The following is a 23032-nucleotide window of genomic DNA, read 5'->3' as shown; positions in this document are numbered from 1 at the left end:
GATGCAGGCTCCCTGTGGTATTTCTTTGAAATGCTGAGATGCTGGAGCTTGCTCTCCCTTTCTTGTTTAGCCCAGTTTAGCAAAAAGAAAACAAAACAAAAAACCCTTCTTGCTCATCATAACCACAAGACTCCAAGGAGAAACACGAAGCGGTGTAGCTTTAAAGGTCTCATTAATTTCCTTTGTACTCCAAACCTGGAACATTAGAAATTGTGATAGCGCAGATTCTATTCCAAAGTCAAAAATTCACTCCAATTATCCCACTATTTACATCAAAGAGAGCCTGAAAGGGATGCACACGAGAATTACATTCTTGTGCTGAAAAATTAATACATCGTTGACACTGACCCATTTTCCTGGCTTATGAATTTTTCAAGCTTTTCTGACTTGTAAGACAGATCCATGCTTAAACTTGTTTCGGGATATTGTCCCTTGAAAGATTAAAGAGCAAGGCCTGTTGTTCCTTTAGAGGACTGATAATGCAGAAAATAAAATATATTTTTAAAATGGTCTTCGCAATGCCAATGTCTAGACTATTTAAATCTCAAGCACTTGTTTCAACAAGGAGGCAAATTGAGTACAAATGCACATATGAGTTCAGTTACACAAAATAGCATTTACATCATGATAGCATTCTATAAGACAAAGGCTGAATCTACACTTAGAGATCTGTAACATCTCAGTCACTCTGAATCTGGCTTCCTCAACCTCGGCCCTCCAGATGTTTTTGGCCTACAACTCCCATGATCCCTAGCTAGCAGGACCAGTGGTCGGGGATGATGGGAATTGTAGTCTCAAAACATCTGGAGGGCCGGTTGAGGAAGCCTGCTCTGAATCCTCATGACACAATAGTCAACTCACTGCATTCCCATGAATCCTACCTCATGATTCCAATATTCTCCTGACCCAATTTGTGAGGTTTCTTCCCATCTCTTGTGCCTAATGTAGGTAAGTGACACATGATTCTTATGATGGGAGTGGATGATATCTACAATTTCATGAGGACTTTCCTCAAACACACAATTGACTCTGTTTTAGGAATGGGTAAATATGCCAGTTTCAGTTTCTCTTTCTGATTTTTTCCAAAGTTAAAATTGGTTATCCACATTGCCACATAGCGTTCTGGAAGCTTCTCTGTGTGAAAGAAATAAGCAAAAGCTGGCTTAAATTGGTTCGGTTATCTCTTTCAGTCAAGGTCATGCTGACTATAAAAGTGGGGCCAGAAGGAGTGTGGGCTTCACTTTCTCTTTCTATCTCTTTTCCTTCTGGTGTGGTGTTCTGTACACAGTATGCTTAGTGTTAAGGTTTAGACTTATTATAAGTTATTGTAAGTTTAAGTTAAGTCTGCTGCAACTGGATTTCTTATGGACAGTGCCAACCCTGAATGTATTGGACGCGACCATTATGTTCATTTGCCTTCACTAGCAGTAAAGCTCTGCTGGATGAAATATTACAGTAATTGCCTCTAGTCCATTTTTTGGAAATCCTGCAAAGTGTTTAAGTTTTACTCTGCCAATTTTTACTCTGGATCAATATTGAGTAAAATTTCAATGACAGCCTAACAGTGCCATGACACCAGGCCATCCCTCTCTAGGAGTAGGTGTTTATTTTTGGGGGGGTTTTTTAAGTAAAGGATCCCTGGACAGTTAAGTCCAGTAAAAGGCAACTGTGGGGTTGTGGTGTTTATATCACTTCAGGCTGAGGAAGCTGGTGTTTGTCCACAGACATCTTTCTGGGTCATGTGCCAGCATGACTAAACCGTTTCTAGCGCAATGGGATCCCACAACAGAAGCCAGAGCATACGGAACATTGTTTACCTTCCCGCAGCAGCAGTACCTATTTATCTACTTGCACCAGCGTTCTTTTGAACTTCTAGGTTGGCAGGAGCTGGGACAGAGCAACAGGAGCTCACCCCGTCATGGGGATTCGAACCGCCGACCTTTTGATCGGCAAGCCCAAGAAGTTCAGTGGTTTAGAACCCACGTAGGTGATGAAGCTGGTAGAAGGCACTCCTAGCTGCAGAGGACACTTGGGTGACATTTGGGAGTTTCCCTAAGCTAAACACTTGTTTTTTCAGAGGAAGTGGAACCACTTCCAGATCAGGCAATTTGCCTATCTCCTGGACATGGGTACCACCCACCCACAACCTCCATCTTTCTTGGTTTCAAGCTTTCACAGCCTCTCTCAATTCACATCCTAATTTACCATATCAGTGGTCCCATCCAATCCCATCCAATGAAAAGGAAGGATGTTTCCAAGGTCCACAGTCTTCAGAAGAGATTTCAAAATTTAATTCAGGATTCCTTTTAAAACATTATTCATTCATTATTCCCGCATGCCTTTGTTGTTGCCCTTATTGGTTATAAACTGCATTTGGGGGTCCTTTTAAGAGCTGAAAGGCGGTGTGCAGGTATTTTCAATGAATAAAGGAAAAAGAAATCATTATATATGATTTGTGCCAAGCGCTAGATGAGCCAAAAAAGCAAGTGCTGTGTTTTGCTAAGCAGATTCTATGTTAGGAACATTTAATATTTGTCCGTAAGATTTCATCACAGCCACTTTTGGAGAGGTGTTTTTGATATATTAAAATTGATTAGATTGTTTTGACAGCTTTACTTCTGCTCAGAGATTCTTACTGTTGCTTTTCTGCAGTAATCAATCTCTAGTCTGAAAGATTGTGGGTTGGGAAGGAGGGGGCGAGAGCTTTGCAAGATGCCAAAAATCATATGAAGCAAAATGAAACACAGTGTGGTTGTCTCCTTAGTTCTCCTACTACTCCCTCCCCCACCCCAAGAAAGAAAACAGCCAGCTCAGCCACAAAATCAATGGCTTTGGATATATGACCTCTGGCTGGCTGAGAAGACTAAAACCAAATGTGGGATTAGGAAGGACAAGACATGGAAATTGTCAAATGTAGTAGATCCTCCTTTTCAAGAGTCAGCAGGATGACTTGAAAAATTAACTAAAAATAAGTTATGTATAGCATCACCATACACATACCTAAATAAATGGAAAGCATATGTTACAATCTATACAACCTCCTGCAGTTCTGGTTATAAAGGGAGGGAGAAAATTGCTGAGTATATAAAAATGGTGGAGAAATTGTTACATTTGTCTCCCCCACTGACCAACAAGTGAATTTTATATGAAACATACACTAGATTTTCACTGTCCCATATGTGACCCCTCCTTGTGCAGGAAATAATCAGTTTAGAGCTCATAATGTATGGAATATTAAGCATTTTCCATAACAAGGCATGGTGATGGAAGAATCAAGTTGATAAGTGTGTCCTGAGCTATAAATTTGCTATGGTCATTTCATATATATGAAATGGAAAAGATTGCTGGTTGCTGGAACATACACCAACTTTCAATTCCCTGATTTTATTAAATGCATTGCTTACATTCGGAAAATTCAAGAAAATATTTGCTTTCTCCAAAAGGATAAGGTGAAAGATTGCTGCATTGCAGGAGGTTGGCCTAGATGACCCTAATAGTCCCTTCCAACTCTACAGGTCTGTGATTCTGTGATTCTACTCAGTTTTCTTGTAGCTAAAGAGACTGTATGCAGTGTGTAGGCAATATGAATCAATAGTGAAGACCTAGCAGGAGCATTGCTAAGTATGTCTTTAACAGTTCATTCAGATGGTCGCATAAACAGTGTAATATTGTGGAATTCAAGTAATACCACAGCAGCAACTGAGGTATTCTGATTAGAAAAAAATACCCCATAGTGAATGAAATAAGGGTTTTGTCCATACTGGAACAAAATGTGGGTATGCATTTGCCTGTCTCTTCATTAATACTGGGGACCCTTCCTCCTTCAAATTTGGTGGGTTTTAAAAAATAGATAGGATGGGGGGGGGGAGAACCTGATATTTAAAGAGGGAAAGATAATACTAATGGGGAATATTAATGGGAAAATGGGCAGTTGCAGATCCACACGAACAACCCAAGTTTTCCATCCACCCATCCACTCGCTTAGTTCTTTGGGTTAGAAAAATATCATCCCTCGGAGAAAATATTCATGCAAGTGCATGAAGATTCACACAACTGAGTGTTGCATATAGTTTGGCCACGACACACACAGTTTTAAAGACTGGATTCAAAGCTTGCAGCTCCACCTTAAACACTGAAGATTTCCAACACAGAAAGCATTTCTGTGTAATTAAAGAATAAGACTAATATATAGAACATTGTGTGAAAACACTGTTGGCTCCAGAATTATTTTTTTTTTAATTTTTTTTGGGAGGCCGGGAGAGGGATCCTTGGAAAAGATCCCCTATGTAGTCCCCACATCTTGTCCACCATTCCTCTCCCTCTCTGGCCCAATTGTTGAGAAGAAAAGGTCAACTAGGTCAGGAGGAAGATCAACTGCTGGTCCTCCTCCTTGCTCACATATTTACTTGCAAGTGTCAATAGTGGGAAGGGCAGCAGTGCCAGTGGTGGTGGATGTTTCATTTGGAGAAATGGATCACTGCCTTATGAACCCCAATCTGCTCTCAGTCAGCCCCCACCAGCCTGTCAGCTTCCTCTTCATGGGCCTCAGTGTTGCCCTAGTAGAACTTAGCAGGCAGTTAGAGGATAGGGACACAACTTGAATTAGTTGGCTCTGCCATTCATTAGCTCTCGCCCTACCTACTATTGATCTCTCTGCCTTCTGCCCTACCAGTCCCAATGAGCAATGATCACTACTGACTCGGCTGATCAGCTGTGGGTACCATGATGATATATGGGGCCTGGTAGATGCCTGATGACACAAACTCCCAACAACCTCTACATGAGAATAGTAGAGAGTTACTCTTCTGTAGACATCGTTTACATGTACTGAAAAGCCAGGGCCTTTTGCAGGTGCACTTGCAATGAAACGGAGATTTCACAGTGTCGTACATGAGAACTTACACATGGCTTTGTGTGGGAAATATTTCATGTCCGATGTAGGTTTCGGATAGTCATTGGAGGGTTATATTCAGGGTTAGGCAAGGACCGCAAGCTGAGGGGATTATAGGAAACTGACAGATTTTCTGACAGAGGGCAACCTTCCAAACTGATTTATCGAAGAAATAAATTAGTTGACTGCACTGTGCTTTATTAAGTGGAACATTTTTCAGCTTTTGACATTTTGAAATTGGTATCAGCCACAAATGTTTTCCTAGCAAAGAGGACATGAAAGTTGCTCCGGTTAAGTTAAGGGTCCATGTTTTATTTTCTATTTCCATGCAGCAGACACTTTCAAACAGCACCGAGCCAAAATGAGGTGTGTGTGTGTGTGTGTGTGTGGGTGGGTGTGTGTAAACACACAGTGTGCGGGTATGTTATGTGAATATTTTCACCATCTTTATGTATGTTGATTTTGTACAGCCATTCATGCTTCCCCCTCACTGGATGTGAAAGGGATGTTGAAAACCAATCCCATTTCAGAATACTGAAAAGGTCAAGGTAGTATACTTGATAAATATATGAGACGTTATAACATTTTTGGTATCTAATTTTCATGTCTTGCACAGCATTAATCTTATCGAAAAGATGAACCATTCTAATGAGAACTGGAAATAGTATAAATCTGGCACATTCCCTTGCATAATTTTTAGACTGTAGAGGTGCAAAACTCACCTTAGCTGGCATATATTGTTTCTGTGTTAACAAAAGTGTAAGAGCGATGCTAAATTGAAAGCATATTTCTTCATCCAAATGAAGGCTAATTTTACCACCGCAAAGGCTTGTAAGCTATTTTCATTTCTGTATACGGCAGATCAACTGTTCGGAGGATTTTTCGATGCTCAAGTTCAGTCCTTTGTAAGATATGTAATTTTAGTAAAAGGAACAACTCCCTTGTTTAACACACTGAATACAAAACATTTAAGTACTCTGAGGTCCATAGGTTCTGAGGAACACTATGTTTCTTTGGGAAGGTGGGGAATGCCATATTGCAGACACCACTTTCCCAAGATGCATGCACAAAAATTCAAAATCTCAAAATCACAGATAACTTTTGCCCGAGCTTGTAATGTTGGATCCACAATTTGGCCTGCTGGTTATGATTTCAGACTGCATGAGTTCACCTAGCTGTGTGGAACAGCTAGAAAGGATATCAGCTGACACACACTTTCAAAATCAGGCTGCAGTTGTCCCTGGGAGGACTGGACATGATGGAGTACTGCCTCTCTTCTGAACTTTGAAGATGGATGGCTGCTGCCACAAGTAAATCAAGGGGTTGAATTGTGCACCATTCCATCCCATTCTTCCACAGTCTATTCCCATCCACAATGTGTTCAGCAACAGCACCTAGAACTTGTTAATGGGGAAAAAAAGTTAAAAGGCAGCCCCGGGACACCTCCTAAAATATGAGTGTTTTTTTTTAAAAAAAAAACCACACACACAAAACAAATAAATTTTCATGCAAGGATTTTTTTAAGTCTGCACATAGGAAGCTTCCTTATACTGAACCAGACCATTGGTCCACTTAGTTCAGTATTATCTATAATGACTAGAAGTGGTTCTCCCAGGTTTCAGACACAAGCCATGCTTAGGATTTTTGTACCCAGAGCAGAGACTTTACCACTGAGCTAAGGCCCTTTCCCAATGGCAAGGTTGTGTGTCCCAGTTGTGTGTCAAGCCTCTCCCCTCCTGTTTTTGGTGAATGCTGTATGAATATCCTCATCAGAAGATTTTATGGTGCACTTAGGGCAAAAGTTGAACACTTTGCATAGCAATAGAGATGGCCACTGTTGCATCAGGAATGGAACAGATGATGTGACTCAGTGATGGAACAAAATCTTATAAATTTTGCCCTTATGTGATCTTATAAACTCTGGTAGCAAACTACTGGGGGCATTGGTTACAAATGTCAGATAATATGCCAGAGTTAGAGGAAGCTGTGAATCTTTTGGAACATATTTGTCTCAACGTTATTGAAAGGGCTTTATTTTTTTCCTTCGTTAATAAGCTTTGTGCTGCTTTTGTATTAAAAATAAGCTGCTTCTTGTGAATGAAAAGTGATGATACTTACATTTCTTTTGATCTTGACAAAGGCCACAATCCTTTTGAATGCTTTATAGTTTATTTGGCTTCTTTCTCTCTCTTTCTCTCTTTCTCTCTCTCAGGTAGTCCTGAGTAGTGGATATATCACATCTAATTCTCTTGAAACTCGGCCAAAGGTCAGTCTTGTGCAGGAGTGATACAGGATTAATGTGTCAGTAAATTGCTCATCACTGCTTGACATGAGAAATAGCTGAACTGACAGAGTGCTGGCAGATGAGCCTTTAGCCAAGGAAGTTTCATCTGAAGGGGATTAAGACTAAGGCTAAGCCTTATGAGACTTTGACTATGCCACATTGAAAGAGAGAGCCCTGCCCTTTGTCTTTATATGTAGACAGCTTTCCCCTAAATTGTTCCGTGTTTCAATGCATTCAAGCCCTTGCAACTGGAGAAAGTTTAGCCCAAGTTTTCTCTGTGACACTTTTTAGCATCTGTGCCAATTATCTCTCCTTAAGAGATTTTTGGGGTGGGGTGGGGTGGGAGGTTCTGAATGCCTGCTGTCAATAAATCCATCATTGTTGCCGCAGGAGGGCACTGGCAGTAAATACGAACCTGAGGGTAGCAATAGGTGACTTTATTTTCCCACTATAATATGATTTTACCCCATGGTTATAAGGAGCCAGTTATCTCAAATCACACATCAGGTTGAGGAAAGTAAGCTGTGTGGGAGCAAATTTGTAATGAAGAAAGAGTGAAACATTGTTTTATATTAATTTTAGAACAGTTGGCCAAATAGTAGGGGTTAGGGTGTTTAAAAAAACCATTAAAAGTGTATGGAGGTCTTATGGAGGAACTGGATAGGTGTGGGAAACCTGTGACTCCCTAGATATTGCTGGACTACAACTCCTAGCAAACCAGCCATTGGCCATGTTGGTTGGGGTTGATGAAAGTTAGAGTTCCCCAGCTCCAAACCAAGGGATGAAGTAGGCGAACACTAGATTTGTTGTGGACCAACATGGCTACAATTCTAAGTAAATTGCATTGAAATCAAGGATGCTTAGTTCTGAATCAAGATGGTAAGGATTATGTGGTAAGGTTGATTCTGGAGACTAGGAACTCATGATTTAAAATGGTGATATGAAGGTCACAAAAAAATCTCTTTGCAGTTAGGTGGCCCATGGACTGCAGGTTAGCTGCCCTGCTCTAATCAGACTGCGTAGTTGACATTTCTTAAATCATCCCATTGTGGGATCCTGCTATATGTGGATCTCATCCTGAAAGGATGGAAAGAAAACAGTAATGACATCTGAAGATTGCAGGCAATGCCTCTGAAGTTTACGTTCCTTTCCACAGTCCAGCAGCTTAAGACTCATTGTTTTCAGGGGGACTTGCACAGGGAGCTGTATCCTGGATAAGACTGAAAAGGGCAATAGTAGGTTCATGATCCAATGATCTGTGTGCACATGTACTTTGGGTACCCATATCTCTGAATCACGTCCATAGACTTGCATGTGCTATGCTGCTTGGTTGTAGAGATGGAAAGATTAGATGGTGAGATGTATTCCATTGGCTCAGCAGAGAGATCAGCTGCCATTTGGGTCCTCCCTCCCTCCCAAACTGTTTCCATTCCATGTGATAATCATAGAAACAAAAAACTGTATTGGCTTTAGACAAACAAATTGTGTTTTGTGTGGAACTTGACATCATAACACTGGTCAACAACAAATTTGTTGTCTGCGTTTTTTCAGTTGATTTAGGACGAATCTGATGCACTGAATCCAAAAATCACATTGGTTTTGCTCAATCGGGTCAGGTTTTTGAGCCATGGCCACATGTCATTTTTTTACGTTTTTGTTCACATGTATGCTTGTGTGGAGGGGACGCGGGTGGCGCTGTGGGTAAAACCTCAGTGCCTAGGACTTGCTGATCCCATTGTCAGCGGTTCGAATCCCCGCGGCGGGGTGCGCTCCCGTCGTTCAGTCCCAGTGCCTGCCAACCTAGCAGTTCGAAAGCACCCCCGGGTGCAAGTAGATAAATAGGGACCGCTTACCAGCGGGAAGGTAAACGGCGTTCCGTGTGCTGCGCTGGCTCACCAGATGTAGCTTGTCATGCTGGCCACATGACCCGGAAGTGTCTGCGGACAGCGCTGGCTCCCGGCCTATAGAGCGAGATGAGCGCACAACCCTAGAGTCTGGCAAGACTGGCCCGTACGGGCAGGGGTACCTTTACCTTTACCTTTATGCTTCTGTGGAGCATTTTAGAAGAAGTTGGTGGGGGTAAAATGCCATGTCAAATAATTGTTTTGATTGGAAATGATTATTTTAATGACAAGAAGTATTCAGGTCTGATTCTGGGTGATTATGCCAAAAAGGGATCAGTTTGAAGTCATAAAACCTTGAAATCTTCCATAAATTGGTGCGGCAAAGCATAAAGTTGGGGGATCAAAACTAAGTTAATCCTGATCTTCAATCAGTGTTATAATTCATGCAGCAGCAAGACCCATGCCGTCTTTTATAAAGGAAGAGTGGGGCCTATTTACAGGTTTAGATTACATATGAAAGTTGGGTATGAGGCAGGCAAGTACAATCCCCTCCCTCTTTTCATATGAATCTACCTGGGCCCCAAAATCATCACCTGAGGCCCTTCTTCATGTGCCTCCTTCATGGGAGGTCCAGAAGATGGCAACACAAGAATTGGTGTTTTCTGCAGTGGCTCCCAGTTTGCGGAATGCTCTCCCCTGGGAGGTTCACCTGGTGCCTTCAATATACATCTTTAGGTGCTGATGTTCCTCTTCAACTGGACCTTTGGCTGATTAACACCCAACACCCTTTTAAACGTGTTGTGGGAGGGGAAATTCTTAGTTTTCTTTTTATTTGAATTATGTATTATTACAGTGGTACATCGGGTTACATATGCTTCAGGTTACAGCCTCCGCTAACCCAGAAATAGTACCTCAGGTTAAGAACTTTGCTTCAGGATGAGAACAGAAATCGTGCTCTGGTGGTGCGGCAGCAGCAGGAGGCCTCATTAGCGAAAGTGGTGCTTCAGGTTAAGAACAGTTTCAGGTTAAGTACAGACCTCCGGAACTAATTAAGTACTTAACCCGAGGTACCACTGTATTATTATTGTTATATTGTATTTTTTTAAAAAATAATTTTTATTAAGGTTTCAGTAAAAAGTTGAACAGAAAAACATAAAGAAAAAATACACAAATACAAATACACAGTACATAATCCAAAAAGAGAAGAAAAACACAAAAAGCAGAAAACAAAACAAAAAAAAAAGGAACAGAACAATTAAAAACAATATCACCTTTTCATTTCCGTTTTTAATTTCACTTATTTTCTGGACTTCCTCATACCTCCCTCTTTTGTATTCCAGTCCAAATTGTTTATCCAGCAATTTCTTTTCCACTTTTTTAATCCCAATCTTTAATCTCAATATAATATAGCATTAAAATTTTACCTCTTAAGTACCAAATTTCCATTTCGTTAAATTTCTTTAATCCTAATCTTTAATCTTAGTCTATCTATGACTTTATCCTGTACAGCTGGAAACCACTTATTTTCAATCCAACATCACTCTAACATTCTTTAATTTTGCAGTGTTTCTGTAGGTAGTCTTTGAATTTCTTCCAATCTTCCTCCACCGACTCTTCTCCCTGGTCACGGATTCTGCCAGTCATTTCCGCCAGTTCCATATAATCCATCAATTTCATCTGCCATTCCTCCAGCGTGGGAAGTTCTTGTGTCTTCCAATACATCTGCCATTCCTCCAGCGTGGGAAGTTCTTGTGTCTTCCAATACTTTGTATTTTTATGTTGTGAACTGACCTGAGATCTAAGGAAGAAAGGCAGTATACAAATTTTAATAATAATAATAATTCACAGTTAGGGGTAGGGGAGAAATTCACTTCAGGTCTCATCGGGAGCCAGACCTACCAAATTTGTACCTTCCAAAGCAAGATGGGAACTGAAGCACAGCCATCCTTCAAAATTCGTGCTTAACTGAATTTTGCTACGCAGTTTGCCAGCCAAGCAATGTTTACGAAAATGCATATACTAGGATAAAGTGTGCCCCAAAAATGGATATATTGGTGAAAATAATAAACCAAAATGGATCATATTAGGTTAATATTCTGGTAACCAAAGGAAAAGGCCCATATGTTGTGTGGAAAGTCCTGACTCTTACAAAAAATTATTGTAAAATATAATAAAAATGACATGAAAGCAACCCTTAAGCAGATTTTGGCTGTGAATGCATAGGAAAATGTCCTAACCATTTTATTTGAGAGGAAAGTTTTCCTCATAATTAATTACTTATAAATGTTATCAGATCACTAAAAACATCAGCATTGTGAAATACGCTTCCTAATTTGGACATGCTTGCTGAACAAAGAGGCTACTAACAGGAAGAAATGCATTTGAAGTGTTCCAGGAGTGGCCATGTGTCCTGCTTTAAAGCCCTCTTTTTCAAGGGCTGTCTGATTTAAAGAAATGTAAGAAAGGAGTGCAGAGTTCCTGAAGCAGCTGCCTGTCAATAGCCCAAACTTTATTCACTATACCAGACTGATTCATAATTATACCTTCTCTCTTCAGATGATTTTTTTTCTAGTCACACAATATTTTTCCTAGTCCTGTAATGACATGCATAGACCTGTATCCCATCATCCCAGACTGAAAATGAAGACAAGTACATATTACTCTAGAGGACCTTTGCATGTTAAAGTGCACCTTATAGATAATTGTTGAAATAAAAAATAAATATAAAAATTGTCCAGTAGCACCTTATAGACCAACTGAGTTTGTTCTGGTATGAGCTTTTGTGTGCATGCACACTTCTTCAGGTACAATGAAGCAAAAGTCACCAGACCCTTATATATAGCGGGAGGGTGGGGTGGGGTATTTCTCAGAAGGGTAGGAGGAGATGGGTGATTGGCTCAATGGGTATGGTAAACCTGTTGACTACTTATAGGTAGGTAGCCATGCTGGTCTCCCGTAGTTGAAACAAAATAAAAAAATTCCTTCCGGTAGCACCTTAGAGACCAACTAAGTTTGTTATTGGGATGCGGGTGGCGCTGTGGGTTAAACCACAGAGCCTAGGACTTGCCAATCAGAAGGTCGGTGGTTCGAATCCCCGCGACGGGGTGAGCTCCTGTTGCTCGGTCCCTGCTCCTGCCAACCTAGCAGTTTGAAAGCACATCAAAGTGCAAGTGGATAAATAGGGAAGGTAAACGGCGTTTCCGTGCACTGCTCTGGTTCGCCAGAAGCGGCTTAGTCATGCTGGCCACATGACCTGGAAGTTGTACGCCGGTTTCCTCGGCCAATAAAGCGAGATGAGTGCCGCAACCCCAGAGTCGGTCACAACTGGACCTAATGGTCAGGGGCCCCTTTACCTTTTACTAAGTTTGTTATTGGTCTGAGCTTTCGTGTGCATGAAAGCTCAGACCAATAACAAACTTAATTGATCTCTAAGGTGCTACAGGAAGGATTTTTTTTTATTTTGTTTCTGTTGACTACTGTTAATGACTGTTAATGACTGCAATTAGTCCTACAGGAAAAAGCAAGGGATAGTATGCAGATGCTTATAGATAATTGTCATGAATTTATTTATGGACAAAAGAGAGCACTTCTTTACACCATGCAAGATGTAATTATGGTACCCTAGACAAATTCATGGATGATGGATGATGATTCAGTGGTTACCAACCATGATGGTTATGTGCTATCTCCACATTTGGAGACAATATGCCTCTAAATAACAGTTGCTGAGAACCACAGGTGGGGTGAGTGCTGTTGCACCTAGGTTATGCTTGTGGGCTTCCTCTGGCATCTGATTGGCCACTGTAAGAACAGGGTGTTGGACTAGGTGGGCCTTGATCCAGTAGGGCTGTTCCTATTTTCTCAGTGGACTACTGTGCTTATTCAGGGTTTGGTCCATGTATTTTATATTCTGTTAAAAGGGTGCATCTGGTAGGTCAGATGAATCTTCAAATCAGTACAAAGATCTTTTTGTCTCTGATGGAGTATTTTGGAAGTAGAGGAAATAAGTGTTTTGAAAACTAGATAGGACATGGGGTGGGAAATAACTTGTCTGGCACTTGTGAGCAGAAGGAAGTTTGAAGCCAAGGGTAAAAGAAGCCACACACACAAAAACCCACACGGTAAAAAATGATCAGGCAAGAAGCTTGAGAAAAGGAGGAAGAAACAAAGACTTAGATGGATTTTTAAACCACCAAGGAAGCAATGCTGGGTTGTTGAAAGCATAAGTGATAAAAGCTGAATTGTTGCTGAATACACAAAGAAGCCACTAATGGAAATCAAAGAGAAAAAGGTAGGCTAGACTCTCAGGGTATTAATTTAAACCATATCAGCACTGGACATAATCCAGTCTTTGCTGAAGGTGCAGTGGATTTCCACAGGCCCCAAAGAGCAACGCATCTTTTCCTCTAGAAGCTGGGTGGCATCAATGGTGGTTTCTGATGGTGATGCTCAAGGTCTCATATGTGGTTCTCTCCTCCCCATATAATTCTCACAACAAAGCTATGAGGTAATTTTGGCTGGGAAACAGTGTTTGGCCCAAGGGCACCCAGTGAGCCTTATGTACATGAAGTGCTATCACTGTGACATTTACACACAGAAATACCCGCCCACCTCAGCTACTTCTTGTCTAGTCAACTCCTTATCCCAGTGCTTTTCAACCAGTGTGCCATGGCACCCTGGGGTGCCTTGAATGATGGTCAGGGGTGCCACAGGTAACACTGGACTCTGTCCCTCTTTCCTTCCCTCCTCTGATGCCATCTTGCGTCTCTGCCTCCCAAAGGGTTGCACAGCTGTTTGTTGCAGAAGCTCCAGCTACAAGCTCTGCAGGCAAATGGTGCCTCTGGGGCTGGCCAGGGGGTGCTGGTTGCCAGGAGCTGAGGTAGCCTTGGAGTAAGCAAGCAAGTGGGTGAGGCAGCCCAGCCAGGCAGTCTGCCAGGCCTTGCTGTTGGGAATGGACAGAGAAGTCCCAGGCCCTGGTAGGGCAGTGGGAGGAGGCATCTCTTTTGGGGGTGGGGTGGAGGCAAGCTCAGAGGCCGGGGCACTGGCAGCAGCTGCCCGGAGGACTCCCAAGGAGAGGGGAGAGGAGAGGAGGCTGAGGGTACACTCCAAAAGGGAGGGTGATTTTAAAAAGGGTGAGGCTGCCAGCTCTGCAGGCAAGGGGTGACATAACTGGGCTCCTGAGCCACACAGTGGTACCGCAGAAAGAATGTAGTTGGTCAAGGAAGCCGTGCACTCCAAAAGGTTGAAAACCTCTGCCTTATACTATTATCACAGTGGCCAATTAGGTGCATTTAGCTAAAAACATTTCAGCTCCCCCGCTCTCTTTCACATGCTTTTTCTCCCCCTCTTCTTCAATGCATACATACAGACATAATTTTATTTGTATGCCACCTTTCCACAGTTCAAACCATGCTCAAGACCTTTCATTGCCTACAGACAGCCACCCAATCTTAAACAACTCCTAACCCACAATAATACTACAACCAGACTTAACACGGACACTGGCACCAGAGCCTGCAATAAACCCAGATGCCAACTTTGCTGCCACATACACCCGGACAACACCATTACTGGCCCCAACAACATCACACATACCATCTCGGGACTATTCAATTGCTCATCATCTAACATTGTGTATGGCATCAAATGCCAACAGTGTCCTTCAGCTCTCTATATTGGACAAACAGGCCAAACCTTACGCCAAAGAATAAATGGACATAAATCTGACATCAAGAATCACAAAACAGAGAAACCAGTAGGAGAACACTTCAATCTCCCAGGACATTCTATACAAGATCTCAAAGTAGCTGTTTTACTACAAAGGAATTTCAGAAATAGACTGGAAAGAGAAGCTGCTGAATTGCAACTCATTACCAAACTTAAAACCATGGAGAGACCTGGTTTGAACAAAGACATTGGATTCTTATCCCATTATACATGACTAAGCCATTTCTCACCTTCTCACCCCTTGCCTTTTCCTGTAAGACCTATTACAGTCGTTAAGAGTCGTCAGCAGGCTCATCTCAGCTATCTGCCAATCTCCCATTCCCACCACCCTTCTGAGTAATACCCCTCCCCACCTTCTCACTATATAGAAGGATCTGGCAACTTCTGTTTCAGTGTATCTGAAGAAGTGTGCTTGCACACGAAAGCTCATACCAAGAACTAACTTAGTTGGTCTTAAAGGTGCTACTGGAAGGATTTTTTTATTTTGACTATGGCAGACCAACACGGCTACCTATCTGTAACATGCTCAAGGTGGTTTTTATATGTGCTAAAAGCCACCCAGTGGGCTGGGGCAATCTGAACAGATGGGTGAGGTATAAATAATAAAATTCTTAGGGTTATTATTAATAATATTACAACATGAAAAACTACATAACTTCAACGCAACAAAAGTAGTTAGCAACAATAAATAAAACATTAAAAAACACAGAACCAAACTGGACAATTTCCACATAAATCATAAAGATCTAAAATAATTTTTTTTTAAAAAAAGAAACAACGGCAAAAGGAGCAACAGCCCCTGCCCCCAAATAACACTGCAACCCGAGAGTCTGTTCAGCAGCCTCAGCTTATGTAGCTGGAGTCTGTCCATCAGTCAGGGCCTTGTCCTCTCAGGCCTGATGGAAAAAGGCCTGCAATGTAGGGAGCAGGTCTTTCTGCACATATCTCTGTTCTCAGATCCCATCCTGCGGGCAAATAGTCCATTCAGAAGGGAAACTATTCTAACCATTAGCCCCTATTAGGGACATATCAACTGGTCATCCTTGACTATTAGCAAGCCATCAGCTTAACAAAGCAGCCCTAACAATATGAACATAGAGACGAATGGCATAACTGCAGGAAAAAAGTAGAATCAGGGATTCAGAGAGGCGATCAATATATGGAAAGGCAAGACAACTAGCAATGCTGATGAAAAGCAGCCATAAAGAGTAGGGTAGATAAAAGAGGGGTGCATAATAAGATAGCAGTAAATAGACAGATAAAAGGCAAAGTTCTGGCAGGTAGTAATGAAGCAGTCAATAGGGGAGGGGAGCACAATTAATATGGCACATAATAAAGTGCAAATCAATGGGACAAAACTCAGCTAATTCAGCAAGAGGCAAAGGGTCAGGTAATATTAATAATGAGAACAACTACTAAAGCAAAGCCCTACTTTTCTATAGCTCATTGTAGATACATCAGAGAGATCACTTCACTTTACTTGGTGACAGTCACCATTTCCAAATCAAACTTACCTCACAGGTTTGTTGCAAGGATTATATGGGAAGAGAGAAAACCACTTTCTTTGTTCTTGACTCACGTTCAGTGCCATCATTCACAACATCAGCCATACCCATATAACTAAACCACATGACTAAACCACCTAGCCTTTTGGGCTTGACGATCGTAAGGTCAGCAGTTCAAGTCTGTGCCATGGGCTCAGCTCCCATTGTCTATGCCCAGGGGGTGCAACTTCAGGCCTTCCTTTCTGTCTGGAGCATTAAACACCCAGTAGTTCTGTGCCCTGTATGTGTGTGTAAATTCTTGGGTAGGCTTTTTCAGTTATTTCATCCTGTAAACATTGTTGTACAATGGGCCCCAGAAAGCCCTACTGTTGCAAAACAAAACAAACAAGCAAACAAACAAACAAACAAACATTTGTTTCCTCCTTTACAGCAGGATACAATGGAGCTAGATTCTGTTATTAGTTGCTGAAGTTTTATCTGGGTACATCACACATATTTAATCCCAAAGCATCTCTGTGAGAAAGCTAACAATGCAATGCTATTGTTCCGGTTTCTTATTCATTGTGTTAGCGTCTACATCTTCATTCAGAGCTATTTTCCATGCTTATGAATTTTCTCACCCCAGGATTATATATCTTTAACATTTATCTCAAAATTGCCATATAAAAATAATGATGTTGGAGAAAAAGGTGGAGAGAAGCCCACCGATGGGAAAGAGCTAAGCTGTGTGCTGTAAGCTGATTATTGGTAAGAGGACTGGAAGGTGAGACAGAATATTTATTTCAGCATCTGGTATTAGGGAAATCTGAGTCATTCCATTGCTAGACTTTATTTTCATGTTTCTGATCACTGGTTCACACTCCCCCCCTTCTCGCTGGTACAGTGGTGCCTCGCAAGACGAAATTAATTCGTTCCGTGAATTTTTTCGTCTAGCGAATTTTTCATCTTGCGAAGCACGGTTTCCCATAGGAATGCATTGAAAATCAATTAATGCATTCCTATGGTCAAAAAAAGTCCAAACAAAGCCAAATTTGGTACAACAAGAGTTTATTAAGTGCTCTTTAAAGTCACACATACTGTAAAGAGCATTTCAAAATTCAAACCCAGAATTTTTTTTAAAAAAACAGCAGAGTGGCCCAATGGTCACAGAAAATCATAAAAATGCAGAAAAAAACCCACAAGCTTCCAGATTCTTGCAAACCCCTCCCCAACTGTTCCCCCAGCCACCCAGCACACAGAAATTCAAATCCAGAATTTTTTTTAAAAAACAGCAGATTGGCCCAATGGTCACAGAAAATCATAAAAATGCAGGAAAAAAAACCACAAGCTTCCAGATTCTTGCAAACCCCTCCCCAACCGTTCCCCCAGCCACCCAGCACACAGAAATTCAAATCCAGAATTTTTTTAAATAAACAGCAGAGTGGCCCAATGGTCACAGAAAATCATAAAAATGCAGAAAAAAAAACCACAAGCTTCCAGATTCTTGCAAACCCCTTCCCAACACCAAGTCCTTGAATTCCAAACACCCCAACCCAAAATCCAAAACCCCCCAAAAAAGTTTTAAAAGCTTAACTTACCAAATGGCTGCAAAAGAAGTTTTGGAAAAGCTTCAAAAATCACCAAAGTCTTTAAAAACCTCAAAAAAGGCTACTATGTACACTGCGTTCTATGAGTTGCTCCTCGAAGTCAAGTCGCAACTGTATTAACGGTGTTAAGAAAAAGGAAACAAACTTGCAAGACGTTTTCGTCTTGCGAAGCAAGCCCATAGGGAAATTCGTCTTGCGAAGCAGCTCAAAAACGGAAAACCCTTTCGTCTAGCGAGTTTTCCGTCTTGCGAGGCATTCGTCTTGCGGGGCACCACTGTATCTGCCTTCATGAAATGAACCACACCTCCTGAACCTTGAAAGGTAAAGCCAGTGTCTCTATGGGAAGAGCAGAAGTTTCATGTGATTTTTTGGGGGGTGGGAGTGGAATCCAGAAGAGATGGTGGAGGAGGAAGATGCAAGCCATGAGAAAAAGGGAAGGGGAAGGAAATGGGGTGCAGGAAGGGATGTAAGGAACACAGAAGCAAAGATGTGCATGGACCAGGGCAGGTTGGGAACAGTCCCAGTTGCAATGGGATCAGGGGCTTATGGGAACCAGTTGGAGTGCAAATCATGAGACAGGAAACTGGGTTTGCATAGTTGTGGGTATGTGAAGTAGACATGGTGACCTGACACTTCGGTTTTTTTCATTTTTCCTTCTACACATTTCCAGGTCAGTTTTGCGACTTTTTATAAAATAAAATAAAATCATTGTGAAATTGATCAGTGTCCTAGTGCAAATTTATCCTAATATATACGGCTTAATACATTTTGGTTTTTTTACATGTTTGAGCAAGGGGCTTCAATGAATGTACCGTGGTACCTCGGGTTACATACGCTTCAGGTTACAGACTCTGCTAACCCAGAAATAGTACTTCGGGTTAAGAACTTTGCTTCAGGATGAGAACATAAATCGTGCTCCGGCGGCATGGCAGCAGCAGGAGGCCCCATTAGCTAAAGTGGTGCTTCAGGTTAAGAACAGTTTCAGGTTAAGAATGGACCTCCGGAACGAATTAATTACTTAACCTGAGGTACCACTGTAATGCATTTTGTATGTTACTTTCAGAAATGTGCACATTTTAGCCTAGCCATTTTGTACTCCTGGCTGGACTACTGCACTGCAAAATTTCGCTTTCAGGTTGCATATTGTTTCAGGAATGGGCTCATCCACACTTCCATTAGTGTTGCAATATGTAGGCACAGGTCCATGCTTTGGGTGCTGAAATGGAACAAATACTAAAACTACATTGACATTTGTTCCGATTCAGCAGTGGGTTATCTCAATGGGGCAACCCCCCCCCAACCCCCCCTTGCTTCTACCTGGATCTGTGCTTGGATCTACCTGGATCTGTGCCTACAAACCACTGCACAAATGGAAGTCCAGATGAGCCCAGTGCAAATTAAGTAAATTAGCATTTAAATGTGAACTTAACCAAACATATTTCCCATTCCTATTATGAAAGAAGCTCACAACTCCCTAGATCTGCTGTGGCAGAAATGTTTGCCCAGTATGGAAGGGATGTGTTTATTTTTTTATTCTTTTAATGGATTCCTGCTAAGCCAGTCCTACATCCAGACATAGGGTAGAAGAAATACAGATTTAGTGGGAGAGAAAACTCCTGGAGAAAATGAAGCAGGAGTGATGCGAAAAGGGCCTGGGGGCCTCCCTTCACACCAGTTGATGTACCCAAGACATTTCACAGACTTTTCACTAGTCGTTTTGTAAAACTTACAGAGCAAGAAGGAAACGACATGAGAGAAACCCTAATATCCCAGGGCTAGCTTTGTCATTTATACTGATAGCTTGCGATGATGCTTCATTAACTAGTGCAAACGCTATAACATGATAAAGCTGCTGTCTCTATTACTGTTGCTATAGCTCAGAGAAGGTTGAATGGGCAACTATCATACTATCTGTTTTTGTCGACTAAACCCAGGATATGTGGCTATGGAAAGTGCTCTTCTTTCTTCGTTTCTTCACCTCCCCTCCTTCCTAAATTGTCCAAAACTCTCTTGACAATCCCCTAAAAGTGCACGTTCTTAATTTTGCATTTTCAATAATGGTTTTAGACTGTATTTATTGTAAGCTGCCAAAAGAACTTTATGTTGCCGGCGAAGTGTTTGACGGAAAGAAAAGCGCATGCACCACCCATAGCCACATTGCAACGAATAAGGTAAGATGGAATCTGAACCCACCAAAATTAGAAAGAAATTATTAAGCACTTTGAGAAAGAGGCTTTCAGGGAAAGGAGAAGTTCTGAAAAATTGGAGGCTGTGATTTGGTACAGTACTAGCTCCATCATTGCTTTGTAGTTTAATGACAGCACAAAAAACACAAGCTACCGTTTCTTAATTTAGTGAGAAGGTGCAAAATATTGAACTTCAGTAGTGCTTGGGTTTACTGCTGGGGTTCTGAGGCCCATCTTGAATGTTTAGAAAGCAAAAAGTGTGGTATTTTAAGATAATTCATTATTATTATTATCTTTCTGTATGTCATATTAACTATAGCAATGTTCTCCACATAAGACAAACAGGCACATTTTTTTAGGCAAAGGGATTTGTGCTCTTGGCATGCATACCTATTTTTATAGCACCTTGTAATATATTGCAACCATTTCGTGTATAGAACCTGTGAGCTAGCCAGAGATAACAGATGCTCCGGAGACCATTCTTAAAATGTTCCTCCCGCTGACATACAAATCACTCTTTTTATCTCGCTATATATATATATATATATATATTCTGAATTTTAACCAAATCTGTCAAGGTTCCTCAAGAGTTAAGCTTCTTATGTAAGCTTGAAGCTTCATTATTCTTTTGTTCACAACTTGGAGAATAGATGTAAATTTTAGACGATTAGCTACTTTTGACTGACACATTCCATTTGCTACATTTTGCACATCTTGCATTATTGTTTCCACACCTTTTTGTTGGCAGATCAGCCTACAAAAGACCAGCCAAGATATTTGGAGTCTATGAATTCTATTCACACAGAGAGGTTACCATAGAAATGAAAGAGAGATCTCATTTACACATCTCGGCAGTGCATCTTCTGACAGCTGTGGTTGACACGTTTGGTAGCAACATTTCTGAAAGATTTATCTTCCAGAAAAAGGAAACTGAGCATACTGCTAGATAAAGAGGTAAATGATTTTATAATTCCTCATGTTTTCCTCATATGCCCCTCACATGCCCAGCCTCCTCCATTGGTAGATGAAAGATGAAACTGAAGACCCCCTTTATATTGTTCTGTATCCCATGATCTCGGATCCTCCCCATACACTATATAAGCCTAATTGTTACTCCTAGTTTGAGATGAGCAACACAGACATCTTCAAGTAGTTTTTCTTCTTCTGTGGAGACTGGTCATGTATCCCAATGTCTAGGCTGTCATATTTTGTTAGAGAAATGCAATATTCCCCTTAGTTAGGGTATCCATTGTGATTGTAGGTTCTGAGTGAAATGTAAGTTGTAGGAGAAGACATAGTGATGAAGTATATCACCTCTTTATGATGAGATTGAAGATTACTGTTACACCATTCAGTCTTCAATCCCAAACTCTCCAATCCTTTTTATACTCTTACTCATATTTTGTTATGTATGGGTAGCATAGGCATCACTGGATATAAGTTGGATAAACACACACCATATGCCTACAAATACACATCCAAAGAAAAGCATAGCTCATCGGGGTTTTTTATAACAATCAGAAGTGGAAGCCACCAATGCTGCCATTGTATTTATTTACTTAGGTTCTTTCTAAGTCATCAGTATTTATTTATTTATTTATTTATTTATTTATTTATGTATGTAATAATTTATTACAAGGTGGCTTGCAATACAGAGCAAATGTTAAAATCACAATTACAGTTGCATTGCCCAACCACATAAAGTAAAGGTAAAGGGACCCCTGACCATTAGGTCCAGTCGTGGCCGACTCTGGGGTTGCGGCACTCAGCTCGCTTTATTGGCTGAGGGAGCTGGCGTACAGCTTCCGGGTCATGTGGCCAGCATGACTAAGCCGCTTCTGGCGAACCAGAGCAGCGCACGGAAATGCCGTTTACCTTCCCGCCGGAGTGGTACCTATTTATCTACTTGCACTTTGATGTGCTTTCAAACTGCTAGGTTGGCTGGAGCTGGGACCGAGCAACGGGAGCTCACCCCGTCATGGGGATTCAAACCGCCGACCTTCTGATCGGCAAGTCCTAGGCTCTGTGGTTTAACCCACAGTGCCACCCGCATCCCAGCCACATAGTGGCCACTTAAATAAGAATAAGAATAACCTTGCTCTTTGAATGCCATATTTTTCCCTACTGTGGTTCTAGAATGCATATCTCCTTCTCACAACACCCCAAATAGCATACCCTCCAACATTTCTCTGGTGAAAATAGGGACATCCTATTTCATACCCTCCAACATTTCTCTGATAACAATAGAGGTTTCCACTCCAACATTTCTCAGGTGAAGATAGGGATGACCTAAGGAAAAGTGGGACATTCCGGGATTAAATCAGAAACTGGGATGGCTTCTGTAAATCTGGGACTGTCCTCAGAAAATAGGTACAATTGGAGGGTCAGAAAGAACTTCATGGCTTACCCTTGCAGAAGGGCCACACCTCCCTCTAGAAAGTGGAGCTGCACTAATGCAAATAGCAGAATGCCACATTTTTAATCATCTGCAAAGGCCCTAAGCAAGGGTCACATCAACAATTTCCTTCTTTTCCCCAAAGCAATAAAGCAGATTTTTGAGCCTTCCAGTACAGTATGTTGCCTCCCAATCCTTTCAAAGATGTTACTGGGCACGAAACAGCACGGTGGGGAGCATGTGCGGATTGGTTCCGTAAATGAAAAGCTTGTATTTACTTAATGTAAATATTGCACGGGAAGTGACACATTTGCTTTGTCACATTGTCAGTATGAGTTCCAGTTTTGCACACAGCAATTAGAATCAAACTCAAAACCTTTCAGATTCGCTCAGCATTGTTGTTTGAGTGATGTCTCTAGCCAAGTCTGGGTTCCAGAGTTCAAGGAAGAATGCAGAATTCAATGTTGCTTTATGAATGGTGGAAGAATAACCCATTCAGCAACTGGGGCCAGTTTTGAAAACCACATGAAGGGTGACTGTGCAGGCTGAAACAAACAGTACCTTCTTAGTGCAAACCAACCATTTCTTTCAGAAAATGCTTAAACGTTAGCCCC

The 23032-nt window shown here is 41.5% G+C and overlaps 1 long non-coding RNA gene across 1 annotated transcript in view; it reads left to right on the top strand.

Moving 5' to 3' along the window:
* Positions 1-869: 869 nt before the first annotated feature.
* The window catches only part of LOC308458431, a 35415-nt gene continuing 13252 nt past the window's right edge, over positions 870-23032 (top strand). Inside the window, exons 1-3 of the long non-coding RNA XR_013977401.1 lie at positions 870-948; positions 7104-7157; positions 20772-20977. This is a non-coding gene — a long non-coding RNA (uncharacterized lncRNA). The remainder of the gene's footprint in view (positions 949-7103; positions 7158-20771; positions 20978-23032) is intronic.

The sequence above is a fragment of the Podarcis pityusensis genome (assembly GCF_964106645.2).
Source record: "Podarcis pityusensis genome assembly, chromosome: 11".
NCBI classification, from domain to species: Eukaryota; Metazoa; Chordata; class Lepidosauria; order Squamata; family Lacertidae; genus Podarcis; species Podarcis pityusensis.
The sequence above is the reverse complement of the archived record's forward strand: the minus strand, read 5'-3'. Positions and strand labels throughout refer to the sequence as shown.